Consider the following 19,565-nt stretch of genomic DNA (forward strand, 5'->3'; position numbering starts at 1 on the left):
TATGATAAAGTTTAAGAGATTTGTAAGTAACATAAAATGACTAATTATTACCTTTTTCTATGCAGAAGATGAAGAAAATGGAAGATCACCATTTCAAAGGAAAAGACAAGGCGAAACCAACTGTTGTCCCTTTGACAGGGAACTACATCCAAATGAGGCAATCTAGATCAGAGTGCATAAGCCAGGAAAAGGAAGAGGAGATACCAAATCGACACAAGAGAATGAAGAGATAACTGAGAAATAGTGATATGGCGAATCCTTGAGGATCCTTTGATTCTGAGGGATCGCTACCTTAAGAATAATTGTATCTTTGGTATTTCTGCCTGGTCATTATAAAAAGGGTTAGCGTTGCTAGCACACGAGGGGAATTATTGTTGTCTATAGAATTCACTATAATAGACCATATTTATCATGATGATCAAGGAATTCATGAAATAAACCATAGAAGACAATTTATTGAGAAAAATGAATCTGATTGTATTAACTTTAATCAAAGAAGAACTTTACAACCTTGGTGCCTTGATGTTGTACAAGCTCCTCCTAGGGTCCAACAAGAATCTCCTATACTTTGACAAGTTTCACTCTCTTCCCAATGAAGCCAAAAGGTATGTAATCTCTCCTTTCAAGCTTAACTAGGAAGTCTCAATTCCAACAACATTTACCCTAAAAAATATTCAGCTTTTTAACCTCTCTAGCAACCAGGCCAATGCTTCAATTTATAGTGCAGAGGAGGGAAGTTACCAGGTCCACCTTCAAAGGGATAAAGGCCTCCTTCAAAGGGATAAGCTCCTCTCATCAAGGGGTTAGCTCCTTTAGTTATGGGATGCATGAACCACCTAGGAGCGAACCAACCATGTCAAGATTCCTTCTAGAAGCATCCAGAATTAACCCAAAGTGAGTTTTTAAGAATAAACTTGCGCCTTTTTGACTTTCACAGGGGTCCACACCCACTCCTTTAGAGACAGAGCAGGCAGGTCCGCAGGTAACATGACCAAGGGGTGCAGGACCGCAAGTAATGGTAAGAGAAAGTGCGGAACTAGAGTTTTATAGATTTTCAAAGACTTTCTCTCATTTTTAAAGCTTGTCATGAAGAGTTGAGGTTTGAGACTTGCAAAGGAGGATAGTATGAGTGGTGAGAGACTCACACTGACTGCAGAAAGTCATGGTGACAATATTTTGTGTAACAATCTCTGGTCTACGAAACCAGAGATTCTAGGTTCGATCCCCAGTGGAGTCATCAATTTGTTGGGTGGATAAATCATTCTTGCGGACAAGACCGATCTCCCTAGTATCTAATGATATCTAGCGATAAGCAAACCAAACAAATTATATCTTTCTCTAAATATGCAATTTATAAATAAAGGCAAACAGGTGTTTTAGGCCTACCTCAGGTCTAGTGCTAGTTTGTGGAAGCCACGCTCCGATTGTCCAAATGAGCTCCCTTTTAAAGAATCTGCAAACACAAACAAGCACACATATCAAATAGCACCTGCATAACCAATATAATAAACCATATTTATCATGATGATCAAGGAATTCATGAAATAAACCATAGAAGACAATTTATTGAGAAAAATGAATCTGATTGTATTAACTTTAATCAAAGAAGAACTTTACAACCTTGGTGCCTTGATGTTGTACAAGCTCCTCCTAGGGTCCAGCAAGAATCTCCTATACTTTGACAAGTTTCACTCTCTTCCCAATGAAGCCAAAAGGTATGTAATCTCTCCTTTCAAGCTTAAGTAGGAAGTCTCAATTCCAACAGCATTTACCCTAAAAAATGTTCAGCTTTTTAACCTCTCTAGCAACCAGCCCAATGCTTCAATTTATAGTGCAGAGGAGGGAAGTTACCAGGTCCACCTTCAAAGGGATAAAGGCCTCCTTCAAAGGGATAAGCTCCTCTCATCAAGGGGTTAGCTCCTTTAGTTATGGGATGCATGAACCACCTAGGAGCGAACCAACCATGTCAAGATTCCTTCTAGAAGCATCTAGAATTAACCCAAAGTGAGTTTTTAAGAATAAACTTGCGCCTTTTTGACTTTCACAGGGGTCCGCACCCACTCCTTTAGAGACAGAGCAGGCAGGTCCACAGGTAACATGACCAAGGGGTGCAGGACCGCAAGTAATGGTAAGAGAAAGTGCGGAACCAGAGTTTTATAGATTTTCAAAGACTTTCTCTCATTTTTAAAGCTTGTCATGAAGAGCTGAGGTTTGAGACTTGCAAAGGAGGATAGTATGAGTGGTGAGAGACTCACACTGACTGCAGAAAGTCATGGTGACAATATTTTGTGTAACAATCTCTGGTCTACGAAACCAGAGATTCTAGGTTCGATCCCCAGTGGAGTCATCATTTTGTTGGGCGGATAAATCGTTCTTGCGGACAAGACCGATCTCCCTAATATCTAATGATATCTAGTGATAAGCAAACCAAACAAATTATATCTTTCTCTAAATATGCAATTTATAAATAAAGGCAAACAGGTGTTTTAGGCCTACCTCAGGTCTAGTGCTAGTTTGTGGAAGCCACGCTCCGATTGTCCAAATGAGCTCCCTTTTAAAGAATCTGCAAACACAAACAAGCACACATATCAAATAGCACCTGCATAACCAATATAATAAACCATATTTATCATGATGATCAAGGAATTCATGAAATAAACCATAGAAGACAATTTATTGAGAAAAATGAATCTGATTGTATTAACTTTAATCAAAGAAGAACTTTACAACCTTGGTGCCTTGATGTTGTACAAGCTCCTCCTAGGGTCCAGCAAGAATCTCCTCTACTTTGACAAGTTTCACTCTCTTCCCAATGAAGCCAAAAGGTATGTAATCTCTCCTTTCAAGCTTAACTAGCAAGTCTTAATTCCAACAACATTTACCCTAAAAAATGTTCAGCTTTTTAACCTCTCTAGCAACCAGCCCAATGCCTCAATTTATAGTGCAGAGGAGGGAAGTTACCATGTCCACCTTCAAAGGGATAAGCTCCTCTGATCAAGGGGTTAGCTCCTCTAGTTATGGGATGCATGAACCACCTAGGAGTGAACCAACCACGTCAAGATTCCTTCTAGAAGCATCCAGAATTAACCCAAAGTGAGTTTTTAAGAATAAACTTGCGCCTTTTTGACTTTCACAGGGGTCCGCACCCACTCATATAGAGATAGAGCAGGCAGGTCCGTAGGTAACATGACCAAGGGGTGTGGGACCACAGGTAATGGTAAGAGAAAGTGCGAAACCAGAGTTTTATAGATTTTCAAAGACTTTCTCTCATTTTTAAAGCTTGACAAGAAGAGCTGAGGTTTGAGACTTGCAAAGGAGGATAGTATGAGTGGTGATAGACTCACACTAACTGCAGAAAGTCATGGTGACAATATTTTGTGTAACATTAACTTAAACTTTGATCATCGACTCTCTTTAAAGAGCGATTACTGTAACTCTGTTTTCATGATTAATACATAAACTCTGTCACTGTTTCATCTTTGACTTTGGAGTAATCATAGCAGTGCGTCCCTGGAGGCTAAGGGCCCGTCCCTAGTGTATCACTTGCTTCCTGTACCATTATTTTCCAATTCCAAGTCGTGTGTGGTTTGATTTCTCTTGCTTCATTCAATAATCTGTTGTTCCTTATCATTTCATTTATTGGCTCTGTTATATTTCATTCCTATTTGACTAGTAAGGTTATTTTCTGCAACTGAAATGTTGTGCTATTCATTCTAAATTTATATCGCAATGACATTCCTTTACAGATTGATATTACTGTATAACATTGTTGTTCCTTTACAGATTACCATTACTATTCGTTTACAGAGCAATAGTGCTGTGTATTTATAGATCAGTACTATTGACTATTTAGCTATGGTTTATCTCTAAGAGTGATTGCTGTTCATTGGGATTGTTATTCCATGGTAACTGTAATTGTTGTTTCTTCATAACTGTGATTAATATTTCTTATGCCAAAACCCAGATTACTGCTTCCCTCAGTATAGATGCGTTGTGTGTTAGAATTCGATTTAGTATGTTGTGCGTTTACATTTGATTCAAGTTGTTGTTCAAATATTTCATAAACTTACCTTAGTTTGCTGTTCCATTTTCAATTTGTTGTTCAAATCATTTTTGAGGTAAATATTGTTGCTTAATTCCTTTAAGATTACAATTGCTTCTTAATTCATTTCTATACGTTAAAGCTTTAGTGTTCAATCTTTTTAAAATAGATTAGTTGTTGTTCCCTTTCCTGTTGATTGAATTATCATTTCAAGTAATTTCTTTTGTGTGAACATAACGATCTGAAACTATAGTAAACATTGACTATTGCCATCTAGTTCCCAGATTGATGATCTTCTCCTTGATTTCTTTTCAATTGCATCAGTTTACAAAGGGAAGAGTTATCATTACTGCACCCTTGACTGATGAAGTGCTGTAGTTTCCTAAACGAATGATTTAGCTACAAAGCATTTCAAATTCTTGCCATTGCATTTAGAGTTTGTTTCCAGAATTTATTTACTTTTGCAAAAGCACTATACTACTAGCATTACTCTTGACAAGTGACTGCCTCAAACTGAGTACACTCTTTGAGATAAAAAATCATACCTGGATTGATAATTAATGTAGGGTAAATAGAGGTGAAACAGACCGTTTTTACTGCTCGACATTTTGGTGTCATTATCGGGGAAGAGTGTAGCCATTTGTTTCTTTTGAGAGTAGTGTAAGTACCTGCTAGGAGAGAATTGGGTTTTAAAAACAGAAGGTAAGAACCTGTGTATGGAGCATGTAACAACCCTACTCCCCTGCCCTGTTTCCTGCAGATTTGTTGTTGTTTTGGGTAGAAATTAGCATTTGATTTGTGTGCATGAATAAGCAAAAAAAGCCTGAAAAGAATCCTAAACCAATACCAAGCCTGATAAAGCTAAGGGGACAGTGACCCTTGGTCGATCGACCTTTATAGACGAAATCCTTAAAAAATCAGAATCTCAGCTGTTAGTAGGACCTAGAAAAGTTGCTTCTAGACAACCTACTAGTTCCCTTTAGGCCACAGGATCACCATCTATAGCCTTTGTTGAGGTGCGCAACCAAACTGAGGAGTAATGTTTTCACGAAATTGAGAATTCTAGCCCAAAATCATTGCAAGAAGGGAACCTTAGTAATCTCTGTGAAGGAATAGGAGAAACAGGGGAAACTAAAGAACCAAGATCTCCTCTTGGAATAATTCAGCCATTAATCAACCCAGATAAGGGAAGTGCTGCAAAAATCATCCAGAATGAAGCGAAGAACCTCAAGAGCTAAAATCCCCCCAGACATTAGGAACTATCATCGTCCCAAACAAAGGAAGTGTTGTTAAGGCCATTCTTGCTCCATCCAACCAACCTAGGAATACCCTCCTAGAAATCCCAAAAGGTTATTGGCACATATTTGACCAAATGGACCATAACCAGCAAACCCCCCAAACTTCCAAACTGCAATATCCCATTGTAGATACTGCAGTCAATGCACCTATGAAGGAAATTCCTCTCCAGAATATCCCTACATTTCATGGCCTAACATCGGAAGACCCCGATGCATTTTTGTTTGAATTCAATGTGTTGTGTAGGGGATATGACTATACCACCGATCCCCAAAAGCTGAAACTATTCCCCTCTACATTAAAAGGAGCTACTTTACGATGGTTTATGGGGTTGGGTGGAGGTGTTATAAATGACTGGGATCAGATGAAAGGTGCTTTCCTGAAGAAATATCAGGATTATTGTAGGTCCAGAGAGTTAAAGGATGAAATATTTCAGATGGTAGCTAGACCTAATGAAACATTAGAAGAATATGTTGAACGTTTTCAGTATAATCTTCAAATATCTCCTTATGCATCACTACCCTTACCTAACAATGTATTAAAAACAAAATTAATTAAAGGTATGAAGGAACAATGGATTGAAACATTAAATATTATGGGAAAGGGAGATATATATCAAGAATATTTTACTAATATCATTGATTTATGTATCAGGAGCTCACATGGAAGCACAAGGCTATAACTAGCAGAACATGATAAGTTTACAAGGGACAACAAGATCTCTGGAGAAGGAGTAACTCGCGAAGAAATTGAAAATTTATTAGAAAATTTCAAAACTGATATATTGGGGACTCTGACAATGCAGCTCGATATGATGCAAGCCAAATAGAAACAAGCATAGGTAGAGCAAAATCTGGCAATATTCTGTCCCAGATGCAGAAAGAAACATAGCCACAAAGAGTGCCCATTAGACGCAGTTCAAGTTTGCACTATTTGTACAAAAGACCACTCTATGGAGAGCTGCCCCTCACTTCCTGGTTTGAAAGTAGTATACAAAGAAGCGGAAGAAGAACCAGAACCGGTGTACCTACTTAATTAGCCATCAATGGTAGCCACGACAATCAGGTATGTTCCCCGATCTAGCTTCTTATTTCCAGCCTCCATAATATCATGCTCAGGAATATAATACAATGTGGAAAAATCAACCTCCCTTCTCAAATTGGTCACAACAACCATTTCCTTCATCATCACCATGGCCGAATCAAGCAAGCCAATCTAATTGGCCAAATTTTCCCTACACTCCACCATATTGGCAAAACAATGTGTATCCAACACAATGGTCCCCTCCCACTTCGCAGAGTCAAGCCTAGCAGACAAACTGGCAAAGACCGATGAATCAGCCAGTAGGAGCCATTCCACTCCCTCAACCTACACTGCCGGCACTACAACAAAACCCCCAGTCCAACTTAAGACCGTAACTCCCAGCCCAACCCAACCCGAACCAAAATAACAGATCGGTGCAATCTGTTCAAATAATTGAAACACCAGAGCTAGAAACCAATCTAAGGAAGTGCAATGACCTTCAATTAAGGTCTGGGCGCATCATAGAAACAAAGGGAGATAAAAATGTTCAAGTTGAAAATCAGTTACCTGCAGAACAACCATTACAAGAAGAAGAGGTGGTCAGAAAATAGACTCATGACCAAGCAAGCACATCTTCTGCCCCATTCCCAAAACGATTAATTATACCACGCCCTATAGAACATCCTGACTTTGATATTCTGGGAGAACTAAAGAATTTGTACATAAAAATCCCACTCCTTCAAGCTATCCAAGATATCCCAATATATGCAAACACCATCAGAGAGCTATGTATAGAAAAACCAACGAGGAGAATAACAAATAAACCAACAGTCCAAGTTGTTGGCACCTTATCTGACCTGTTATCAAGAAGAGAAGCACCCGTCAAATATGAAGACCCAGGAAATCCAAGAGTGACAGTACAAATCAATGGACAAACCTTTTCAAATGCCTTAGTTGATTTAGGGGTTGCAATTAATATCTTAACAACCACCACTTGTCAAACTGGGCATTACATCAGTAGAACCAACTTCCACTTTATTAGAACTGGCTAACTGATCAACGGTTAGGCTGGAAGGCACACTACATGATGTCATGGTATCTATTTATTCCTGGGAATATCCTGCCAACTTTCTGATAATAAACCCCAAAAACCGACTTGATGGACATCCATTAATTTTAGGAAGACCTTGGCTTACAACCACTAATGCTTACATTGGCTGCCGACAAGGCAGTATGACCATAACTAGAGGGAGTAACATCAAGAATCTAGCCCTATACCCTCCAGCCCAACCAAGTGTAACAATAATAAAACCCAACAAACATCCTGTATCATACCTTACCGAAAACATTAGATCCCCATTAACCATATAAGATGCCCTCAATTTCAAAGATCAAATAGAGGATGATGTTATTAACAACTTCCTTAACCAAGCTGAATCCAGATCCCACGTACAATGTCACATGATAGAGGCAGCATTTGATAATGAACAGGAAGAAGATCCTCTCAAAGACACTCATGATCAAACAATACCTACTACCTCTATTTCAAATAGCAAAACTATAGAGATTGAGCTAGGAAAGACTTTAAACATCAATAATAACCTGACTCTTGAACAAGAAGAGAAGCTAATCCAACTACTGAGAAAATACAAGGAAGATTTTGCATGGGATTATCTGGACATGAAGGGAATCGATCCCCAGCTATGTACACACCACATTTATATTGAAAAGGATGTGAGACCTGTTCGCCAACCCCAAAGAAACTTAACCATCATCTAAAAGAAATTATGAAAGTTGAACTATAATACCTTTTAGATGTAAACTTTATTTATCCAATCTCCGATAGCAAATGGGTCTCTCCACTTGTAGTGGTGCCAAAGAAGAATGGAAAGTGGAAGATTTGTGTAGATTACAGAGAATTAAATAAAGAAACCCAAAAAGACCACTTTCCCCTTCCATTCATTGACTAGGTATTAGATACATTGGCAGGAAAGAAATTCTTTTCTTTCTTGGATGGCTTCAGTGGGTACAATCAGATTCAGATTTCCCCTTAAGACCAGGACAAAACTACTTTTACCTATCCTTGGTGAACATTTGCCTACATAGTCTTACCCTTTGGCCTATGCAATGCCCCCGCAACATTTCAAAGGGCTATCCTCAACATCTTTTTAGATTTAATAAATGAAGGGCTCGAAGTATACATGGATGATTTCACACCATAAGGAGATGATTTTGACCCAGCACTAGACACGTTGGAAAAGGTGCTGCAACAATGTATCGCCACCAGGCTCTGCTTGAGCCATGAAAAATGTTATATGATGATGACTGAAGGACTCATCCTAGGTCATTATATCTCAGTAGCTGGAATACAGGTAGATCTGGCAAAAATTCAAATAAATTTGTTAATACCTACTCCTACAACATAAACAGAGGTACGCAGTTTTCTTGGATTTTCCAGTTATTATAGGAGATTTATAGAACATTTTTCTCAAATAGCTGCACCTCTATATTCACTAACAAGGAATGTTGATTTTGTTTGGGAAGATAAATGTGACCATGCTTTTGAGGATCTAAAAAAGCTTGTGTCAATGGCCCCAGTGCTCAGAGGTCCAAATTGGGACCTTCCATTTCAAATTTCATCAGATGCTTCAAACACAACTATTGGAGCAGTTGTTGGGCAGGAAGAAGACAGTGGATGCAGCAGCAGTTGAAGATCAATTTCTAGATGAACATTTATTTTTCGTTACTGTCAAAACACCCTGGTATGCTGATGTTGCAAATTATTTAGTAGTAGGCAAATTACTAAAACATCTGACCCCCAATGAACGAAAACAGATTGTGCAGCATAGTATCCGATTTTCTTGGATTGGGGGCTACCTATTTCATACAGGGGCAGATATGCACATCAGAAGATGTATCCGTGAAGATGAAATATTTGACATTCTGAAAGCCTGTCATGATGAAGCATGTGGTGGACATTTCACAGATCGAAGAACTGGTCACAAAGTTCTGCAAATAGGGTATTATTGGCCCACAATCTTCAAAGATGCAAAGAAATTTGTTCAAGCTGGTGATAGTTGCCAAAGAGTAGGATGCCCTGGATAGTCTGACGAAATACCTTTGAACCCATAGCTAGTCATTGAACCATTTTAGCATTGGGTACTCGATTTTGTTGGTACGATCAACCCATCATCAAACCAGAAAACATATATTTTGGTAGCAACAGAATATGTGACCAAATGGGTTGAAGAAAAGGCACTTCCAAGAGCTACAGAGGATTCCATCATTCATTTCCCGTTCCAGATATATGTGTGATATGGCCTTCCAAGGGACATAATCACAAACGCCGGACCACAGTTTGCTGGTAATAAAATTGCTACAACATTAAAAAACTATCATATTCAGCATAAAATTACCACTCCATACCACCCACAGGGAAATGGCCAAGTAGAGAGCACAAATAAAGTAATAGAAGCAATACTAACAAAAACCATTGCATCACACAGACGCGATTAGGCTAAAAGATTGCCGGAAGCCTTGTGGGCATACAGAACAACATGGAGAAACACTACCGGTTATTCACCATATCAGCTAGTATTTGGGAAGGAACCCATCTTTCTAATAGAATTCGAAATACAAACCTTGAGAACAACACAAGAAGTCGGTATATATTTAATGAGGCCCAGATTAATAGACTACAACAAATTAAGGAGCTAGATGAAATTAGGCTCTTCGCTCTTAAACATACTACATTAATCCAACAATAGAGAGCAAAATGGCACGACGCCCTCATAAAAAAGAAAGTCTTCCACGAAGGAGATTGGGCACTCCTATACGATTCCAGGTTTCAGGATTTTCCAGGGAAACTTCAGACTCGCTGGCTGGGACCATATGAAATCCAAAAGGTGCATGATAATGGCACCATTACTTTAACTACCATTGATGGATCTGGACATACCTTTAAAGCAAATGGCCACCGAGTTTGACTGTACCGCAAACCACTTACTCAGGAATCCTTCTACTAGCTACTCCGGGAAGACTCCAACGTACAGATTCTGGCTGAGGAAGAGAACTATTCCTCACCTTTGGTTCACTAAGTGATTTGATTACTTTTAATTTTTGTACATAACTATTTTTGTTTTGTTTGTGTAAATTAGTTTCTGTACAGATTTTTGCATTTCTGCTATTTTTTCATTCTATTGTTCCTTTTCGAAGAAACAACACTTTTGCATTATGCTTTTCATTTCTGAAGGAACAACATTTCCACCATTTTACTGTTCCTTTCCGAAGGAACAACATTTTTCCATTTTGCTGTTCCTTTCCAAAGGAACAACATTTTCTCCATTTTCTGTTCCTTTTGAAGGAACAACACTTTTGCATTATGCTATTTCTTTCCGAATGAACAGCATTTTTGCCGTTTGCTATTCCTTTCTGAAGGAGCAACACTTTTGCATTTTATTGTTCCTTTTCGAAGGAACAACGTTTTCATCGTTTGCTATTCCTTTCCAAAGGAACAACACTTTTGCATCTTGTTGTTCCTTTTCGAAGGAACTATAGGTTTTAACCCCATACAGAAATTACCTGCATACGAATTCTAAAACACAGAAAAATAAACAATGTGAGAGCATAACACATAAAACACATATACATAGATATTTCCCACTGGATCCCAAAACCAGGACTACCAGCTTGATTTTTCATTATGTTCCTTTCAATGTTATAATACACATTTATACATGCCGAAGCATCCAATACCATGGATCGAAAACCATCACATCCAATACCATGGACCGAAAATCATCACATCCAATACCATGGACTGAGAAACCATCGTGTCCAAAAAACATGTGCAAAAATCATGCACAAAAACATAGGTGGGTCCGCCCAACCTAACATAGGGTCCAAAATCAAAATTTTCTGGGGCGTTGCCCGAGACCCCATAAAGTGGGGTTACGGGTACCCCTCAATCCCCCTGTTAACTGCGTGGAAAGAATATAACACAACCAAACATTCTCCCACTTGTTTTTTTCTTTCCACAGGGGGCCACATGAGAGCTTAGTCATTTTTCCAGCCTTGAAACACCCATTGTTTCTCTACACCAGGAAAAATTCTCAAAGCTCACATATTTTGTCAATGCATTTGCAATATTATTCAAAGTGTCCACCTTTACCAACAACACCTTTTTGTCTTCTATCATATCCCTCACAAAGTGATACTGAACATCAATGTGCTTTGTATTTGAATGATATGCAAGGTTCTTTGCCAAGAAAATTGCACTTTGGCTGTCACAGTCTATCCTTATAGCTTCCTGTACTAACCCCATACTTGAACACAATCTCTGCAACCAAACTGCTTCCTTTCTTGTATGAGTGGCCGCCATGTATTCTACCTCTGTAGTTGATAGTGCCACTACAAATTGTTTCTTACTCATCCAACTGACTGCACCTCCAAATAGGTTAAACACATACCAATTTGTAGATCTTCTCTCATCCAAATCTCCAGCCCAGTCTGCATCAAAAAAACCACAAATATCCAACACTCTGTCCAATCCTAGTCTTCCTTGGTAGCACAAACCATAATCAATAGTGCCACGCAAATACCTGAAAACCCGCTTCACTGTTGTCCAATGCTCCTTTCTTGGTTTTGACATAAACCTGCTCAATACTCCCACTGCATGTGCGATGTCTGGTCTAGTACAGACCATTGCATACATCAGGCTACCGACTGCACTTGCATATGGAACATGAGACATATCCTCTTCCTCTTCTTGTGCCTTGTGACACTGTTCAGCAGATAACTTTACACCTGCAGGAATAGGAACCTTCACCGGTTTACTATCCTACATATTAAACCTTTGCAATATTGTCTCGGCATACTTCCTCTAGTTTAACCAGAGCTTCCTTCTTTCCAAATCTTTTTTAATTTCCATGCCCAAAATACAATTTGCAGCACCAAGATCTTTCATGTCGAATTTGGAGGACAATTGGGTCTTCAAGTCTTGGATAGTTTCTTTGTCATTTCCAACTAGCAACATATCATCCACATACAAGACCAGATAAATAACACAGCCACCAATTAATTTAAAATACACACAATGATCTGTTTTGCTTCTGATGAAGCCAAGTCCCCGTATAAATGTATCAAATTTCTGATACCACATGCTTGGTGACTGTTTTAACCCATACAGAGACTTCTTTAACTTGCATACCAGTTCTTTCTTACCCTTCACCGCAAAGCCTTCAGGTTGTTTCATGTAGATCTCCTCTTCCAGATCCCTGTGAATAAATGCTGTCTTCACATCCATCTGTTCTACCTCAAAATCAAAAGCAACAACAATAGATAAAAGTAATCTAATAGAAGTTACCTTGGCAACAGGAGAAAAAATATCACCAAAATCAATTCCCGGCACCTGGGAATAACCTTTTTCTACCAACCGAGCTTTGTATTTCTCCACTTTTCCTTCTAAATTTGTCTTCTTTTTGAACATCCATTTGCTACCAATGGGTTTCCTTCCAGCCGGCAACTCCACTAGATCCCAAGCCTCATTTTTGTGCAAAGATGCCATTTCATCAACCATGGCCTCTTTCCACAATTTTCCATCCTATGAATTTACTGCTTCCATCATAGTTCTTGGATCATCATCAGTAATAGACAAAGCAAAATTTGAACAGAAAGCAGATGGACTATACCTTTCTGGCTACCTTCTTTCTCAATCTGATCGTCTCACATTCGGAGTTTGTGGCTCATCATCTTCTGATTCCTCCTCTGCTGTAGAGTCTGGTTCTTCCTCCTTTAGCTCAAACTCTATCTTCTCAGGTTCCTTTGGTTGGACTTCATGTTTAATAACATCTTTCACCTCTCTGAACACCACATCTCAGCTGTACACAACCTTCCTTGTTAATTGGTTCCAAAGCTTATAACCCTTTAAACCATCCTTATACCCAATAAAGATGCATTTGTCAGATTTGTTATCCAACTTGGTTCATTTCTCCTTTGGAACATGTACATATGCATCACATCCAAATACGCTCAGATGTGAAAGAGAGGGTTTCTTACTAGTCCATACCTCTTGTGGAGTCTTATCCTCCAATTCTGATGAAGGTGACATGTTGACCAGGAAACATGCAGTATCCATCACCTCTACCCAGAATTCCTGTCCTAACTCGGCACCACTAAGCATGCTTCTTGCCCTTTCCATCAACGCCTTGTTCATTCTTTTTGCAACTCCATTTTGCTAAGGTGTATATGGAGTAGTTTTCTATCGTGCTATACCACACTTCTTGCAGAATTCTTCAAAGTCCTTACTCCAAAACTCTCCATCGTTATCGGTCTTCAGCACCTTTATCTTCCTCTTTGTCTGGTTTTCCACCAGAGCCTTAAATTCTTTAAACTTGTCAAAGATTTCAGATTTTTTCTTAAGGAAATATATCCATGTATTCCTTGAGAAGTCATCTATAAATGATACATAGTACATAGACTTACCTAGTGATGGAATCTTGACAGGTCCAAACACATCACTGTGCACAAGCTCTAATATCTATTCCACCCTCTTACTTTCAGAGGGGAAACTCACTCGAATCTACTTCCCATATACAAAATTTTCACAGAAATCAAAATCCAGAGAGCTATTACTCATACCTTCTACCATACATTTACCATGAAGTATTCGAAGGCCCTTCTCTCCAATATGTCTAAGCCTTTGATGCCATAGCATGGTCCTCTCTCTAGAGACGACTAGATTTTTTGCTCCACTTTCAGGTACCACAAAACTGTTGCACCCATCAACAACAGTGCTACCTTGCAGCCTGTACAGAGTTCCAGTCTGAAATCCCCATATCAATACCAGTGCTACCCAAACCATCTTGCAGGTATCCTTCTCGAACAGTGTTTTTACACCTGCATCATCCAGCTTGCTTACAAAAATTAGATTTTTGGCCAATGCAGGAATATGTAGAACACCCGGGAGTGTTCTAACCCTTCCACCTTGCAACTTCAACTTTGCTTTTCTGCGACCAATGATTCTAGCCTTCCTATCATCCCCCAAGAAGACATCACCACCATCATATTTCTCATACTTGCAGAACCACTCTCTAAGGGGAGTGAAGTGAAAGGATGCACCTGAGTCAATCAACCATGCCTTATGATCTACATGTGTACTTGAAGAAGCCAAGTACACATCCCCACCTTCATCTGAGGTGGCTTTCGCCTCTGTAGAAGGAGCATCCTCAGATCCCTTTCCTTTATTAGGAGCTTTAGATTTACAATCCCTTTTGAAGTTCCCTTCCTTTCCACATTTCCAACACACCACATTTACAGGTTTTCTTGGAGATTTAGATCTCCCTCTAGATTTAGATATCCCACTCGATGACTTATTTTTGTTTTTGTTATGGGACCATCCTCGTACAAACAAGGCATCACCATTTTGGCTCTCCATATTTTTCTGTCTCATCTCCTCCATCAACAATTTCATCAAAATGCAAGGCAGTTGCATTGCTACCTATTGCAATAACTAGACTATCCCACGAATCTGGTAGAGAACATAAAAAACTGATGCACTTATCTTCATCTGAAATTTTAATATCAATAGATGCTAATTGACTTACCATAGTATTAAATGCATTCAAATGCTCTGTCACCGAGTCTCCATGTTAGGCCCCTACACTATAGTGTAACCCCTTATTGTTATTAGTATAACCCACTTATTATATTTATGTACCCATGTAGTGCCCATATTGTTACTATTGTGCCCCATAGAAGCCCACTATTATTATTATTGTGCCCTTACATTATTATTGTTATGTCGGCTCTGATTATGTTATGACCCCTTAGACTCCTATATATAGAAATGAGGTCTTTTCATTTGTATCATCAAAGAATTGTTCATTTATGTAATGTAAAGGAGGTTTCCCCCTCGAAGAGGCTGAATTCTAAGGCGTTGATCTATCTTTTCTATCTTTTCTTGAGCTGGTTTCATAACATTTGGTATCAGAGCTTTGGATTCTAGGGTTTCGCTACTCCAAACAGGTCATCGTGGAATTTTCTCTATAACTTTTTTTCTGTGACGTTTCAGAAGTCGCAAAAAAAAACCCATTTGAGAAGAAATCGCGCTAAACCTTGGGTCTAAATTTAAGAGCTTTTCGCGCTATATTTGCGGAGATATGATCTGAGGAAGTTGGTCTTTTTGCAGACTCCTGAATTACATTCAAAACAGGTGACCTGGGGAAAATCGTCATAACTTTCTCTCTGGGGATCGGATTGAAATTTCGTAAGAAGGTAAAGAAAGAGCACGGACTTTAGTTTCTTGTATGTATGTTTCAGATTCAAAGGTTGAAACAGTGACTCGTGGCACATCGTACAAGTTCACTCTGCTGAACTAGTCTAAAAGCAAGTCATTGTGGGAGATTTCACATAACTCTTCCCTGGAGAATCCAATTTGGCTCAAACTTGTGGCATTGGAAGGAGGACACAGAGTGATACTACAGGTAGCAATTTCAGAACTTAAAGATCCAAAAGTACAGAGTTACAGTCGTTTCAAGGTCGAGCTCCTAAAATCAAGAAAAAGCAAGATGAGGAATTTTGATGGCAAGGATCCGGTAAATTGGATACTTCAGATGGAGCAATATTTTGATCTACACGGTGTACAACTGTTACAAAAGGTATGTATTGCATCTTCATATTTAGAACCAAATCAATTTTTATGGTACAAAGGGCTTTGTTCTCATAAACAACTTGTTACGTGGTCAATTTTCATGGAGAAAATGATAGCACATTATGAGGATACAAAGAGCAACACCTTCTTTAGAGCAACACCACAAAAATTGGAAAGAGTAAAAGGGCTTTGTGACATAGTTGAAAGCAAAATTATGGAAACCAGGAAGCATACCCCTCACAACTATAAAGATGGAAGTGTTGTTTCTCCTAGCCTTCCACAACCTACAAGGGTTACACCACAACAATTGGAAGAAAAAAGAGAAAAAGGGCTTTGTTACAATTGTGATAGCAAATGCACTAAAGGTCATAAGTGTGCTGAGAAGAAATTATTTTACATAGAATATGAAGAGGAGGAATAAAAGGATCAAGAAACATCAAAAGAAGAAGATATACGCCAGGACCCCGCCCCAGAGAAAGAAGAAACGAATCAGACCATATTTTGTAAAGCATTGGCAAAAATTACCACTCCTCAAACTCTCAAGATAGAAGGACATATCAAGAAGAAAAAGGTGCAAGAAGTGAAAGATCACATCGAGAAAGAAGAAATGAATCCAACCATTTCTTCTAATTCATTGTTTGAAATTACCACTCCTCAAGCTATCAAGATAGAAGGACATATCAAGAAGAAAAATGTTCAAGAAGTGAAAGATCACATCGAGCATCAAGAAATGAATCCGACCATATCTTGTAAAGGATTGGAAGAAATTACCACTCCTCAACCTCTAGAGATAGAAGGACATATCAAGAAGAAAAAGGTTCAAGCAGTGAAAGATCACATCCAGCATCAACAACAAGTTCTCCAACTTTTAAAGGATAACGCCACTTCGGTGCAAAATCAAACGAAACAACAGGAAGATCAACATCGTAGTGAAAAATGTTTTGATGTAGGTGATTGGTTATTTTTACCGCTACATCTCAAGCAAGCTATTTATGAGAAGGAAATGTTGGCAATACTACATGCACTTAAAAAATGGCAACCTTACCGAATGGGAAGACTCTTCAAGGATGAGGATGTGGAAGCATTGTTTTATGCTATTTATATTATCCAACCAGATTGGATAAATGAAGCAAGGGATGAATGGAAGAAGGACGAAGAAGTATGCCCACTTATTCAAAAGTTGCAAAAGATCCCAATTCAAACAATACTGCCAGAAATTGAAGAGGAAGGAAAAATCATATTGGAACGTGGAACAGTCACAGAAACAAGAACTCGACAGCTACGAAATCGATCAATTTCAGAGTATCTCATCAAGTGGAAGAACTTACCTGCTAAATATTCCACATGGGAGAACAAGAATTTTATACAGAAGCATCAAGAACTACTCAAGCGTTGAGGACAACACTTTTTGAAGGAGAGGGGCATGTTAGGCCCCTACACTACTAGTGTAACCCCTTATTGTTATTAGTATAACCCACTTATTATATTTATGTACCCATGTAGTGCCCATATTGTTACTATTGTGCCCCATAGAAGCCCACTATTATTATTATTGTGCCCTTACATTATTATTGTTATGTCGGCTCTGATTACGTTATGACCCCTTAGACTCCTATATATAGAAAGGAGGTCTTTTCATTTGTATCATCAAATAATTGTTCATTTATGTAATGTAAAGGAGGTTGCCCCCTCGAAGAGGCTGAATTCTAAGGCGTTGATCTATCTTTTCTATCTTTTCTTGAGCTGGTTTCATAACACTCCATCTTTCATCCTCAGGTTATACAAATTTTTCCGCAGGAACAGTTTATTCACCAGAGACTTAGATTGGTACAAAGTCCCTAACCTGTCCCACAAAGCCTTCACCGTAGCATCCCCTGATAAATTTAGCAATATGAATCTAAGACACACAATCGTATTGTGCTCTTTGCCTTCCAATCCAACTTCTTCCATTCTTCATCGGACACTCCCATTGGTTTAGTACCCGGATCTACCGCGATCCACTGATCTTTATTCACCAACAAATCCTCCATCTTGAGTTTCAATAACTCAAAACTCTGGCCATTAAATTTCTTGATCTCTATCTTTCCACTGCTCACCATCTTCTTTCACCACCAAAATCGATCTCACAGATCTCCCACTGAACAGGGTCTACCACAGGCCTGAGTGAAACCCCTCAGCAACAAAGGCGTCCCCTTGAAGCCAAATATGCTCTGATACCAAATGTAGGTTTTAACCCCGTACAGAAATTACCTGCATACGAATCTTAAAACACAGAAAAATAAACAATGTGAGAGAATAACACATAAAACACATATACACAGAGATTTTCCCACTGGATCCCAAAATCGGGACTACCAGCTTGATTTTTCATTATGTTCCTTTCAATGTTATAATACATATTTATACATGCCGAAGCATCCAATACCATGCCGAAAACCATCACATCCAATACCATGGACCGAAAAACCATCGTGTCCAAAAAACATGTGCAAAAATCATGCACAAAACCATAGGTGCGTCCGCCCAACCTAACATAGGGTCCAAAATCAAAATTTTCCCAAACCCCCTGTTAACTACGTGGAAAGAATATAACACAACCCAACAAGAAAAACATTTTCGCTGTTTGTTGTTCCTTTCCAAAGGAGCAACACTTTTGCATTCTGTTATGCCTTTCTGAGGGAACAACACTTTCACGTTTTGTTGTTCCTTTCCGAAGGAACAACACTTCTGCATTTTTGATGTTCCTTTCCGAAGGAATAACATATCCACATTCTTGCTGTTCCTTTTCAAAGGAACAACACTTTCGTTTTTTGCTATTCCTTTCCAAAGGAATGACACTTTCGTTTTTTGTTGTTCCCTTCTGAAGGAACAACACTTTCATTCTTTGTTGTTCCTTTCTGAAGGGACAACACTTTCATTTTCTGTTGTTCTTTTCCAAAGGAACAACACTTTAGTTTTTTTCACTGTTCCTTTCCGAAGGAACAACACTTTCGTTTTTGTTGTTCCTTTCTGAAGGAACAACATTTTTGCATTTTTTGTTTTCGCTTGCTTTATTTGTTGTTCTGATTAAGGAATAGCTGTTGTTCCTCTCAAGGAACAGTAGTTTCGAGCATGTTTTTTTTTTTTTTTTAACCTTTTTGCCTGCGGTTTTTGAGTGCAAATATTCTTTTGTTGTCCCTCTAAAGAAACAATAGTGGTTCCATCTTGAGAACAACACTTTTCGAGTGCATTTTTTTTCTTTTTGTGTATGTGTGTTTTACCATTTAGAGGATTTTTTGTGAGTGATGATCATTTAAGGCACAACTATACATTTATGCAAGAATACAAAAACTAGAGGATACTGAAATCAGCAAATCACACAAAAAAATTGTCATCTTTAGAAGAAATTGCTTTGAATTGATAAGAGAAAAGAGGAAAGGACACAACTATTTATCACCTTGCTGTCATTATTTTACTAATACCAATATGATTGATTATTTTTATCATGATGGTTCTTTCTAAATCCCCATAATTCTCTTTGATCATTATTATTGAATAAGAATAAGGGCATATTTT

Source organism: Pinus tabuliformis, chromosome 6, assembly GCF_031772625.1.
Source record: "Pinus tabuliformis cultivar Carrire ecotype Pingquan chromosome 6, CPIR1, whole genome shotgun sequence".
Taxonomy (NCBI): Eukaryota; Viridiplantae; Streptophyta; class Pinopsida; order Pinales; family Pinaceae; genus Pinus; species Pinus tabuliformis.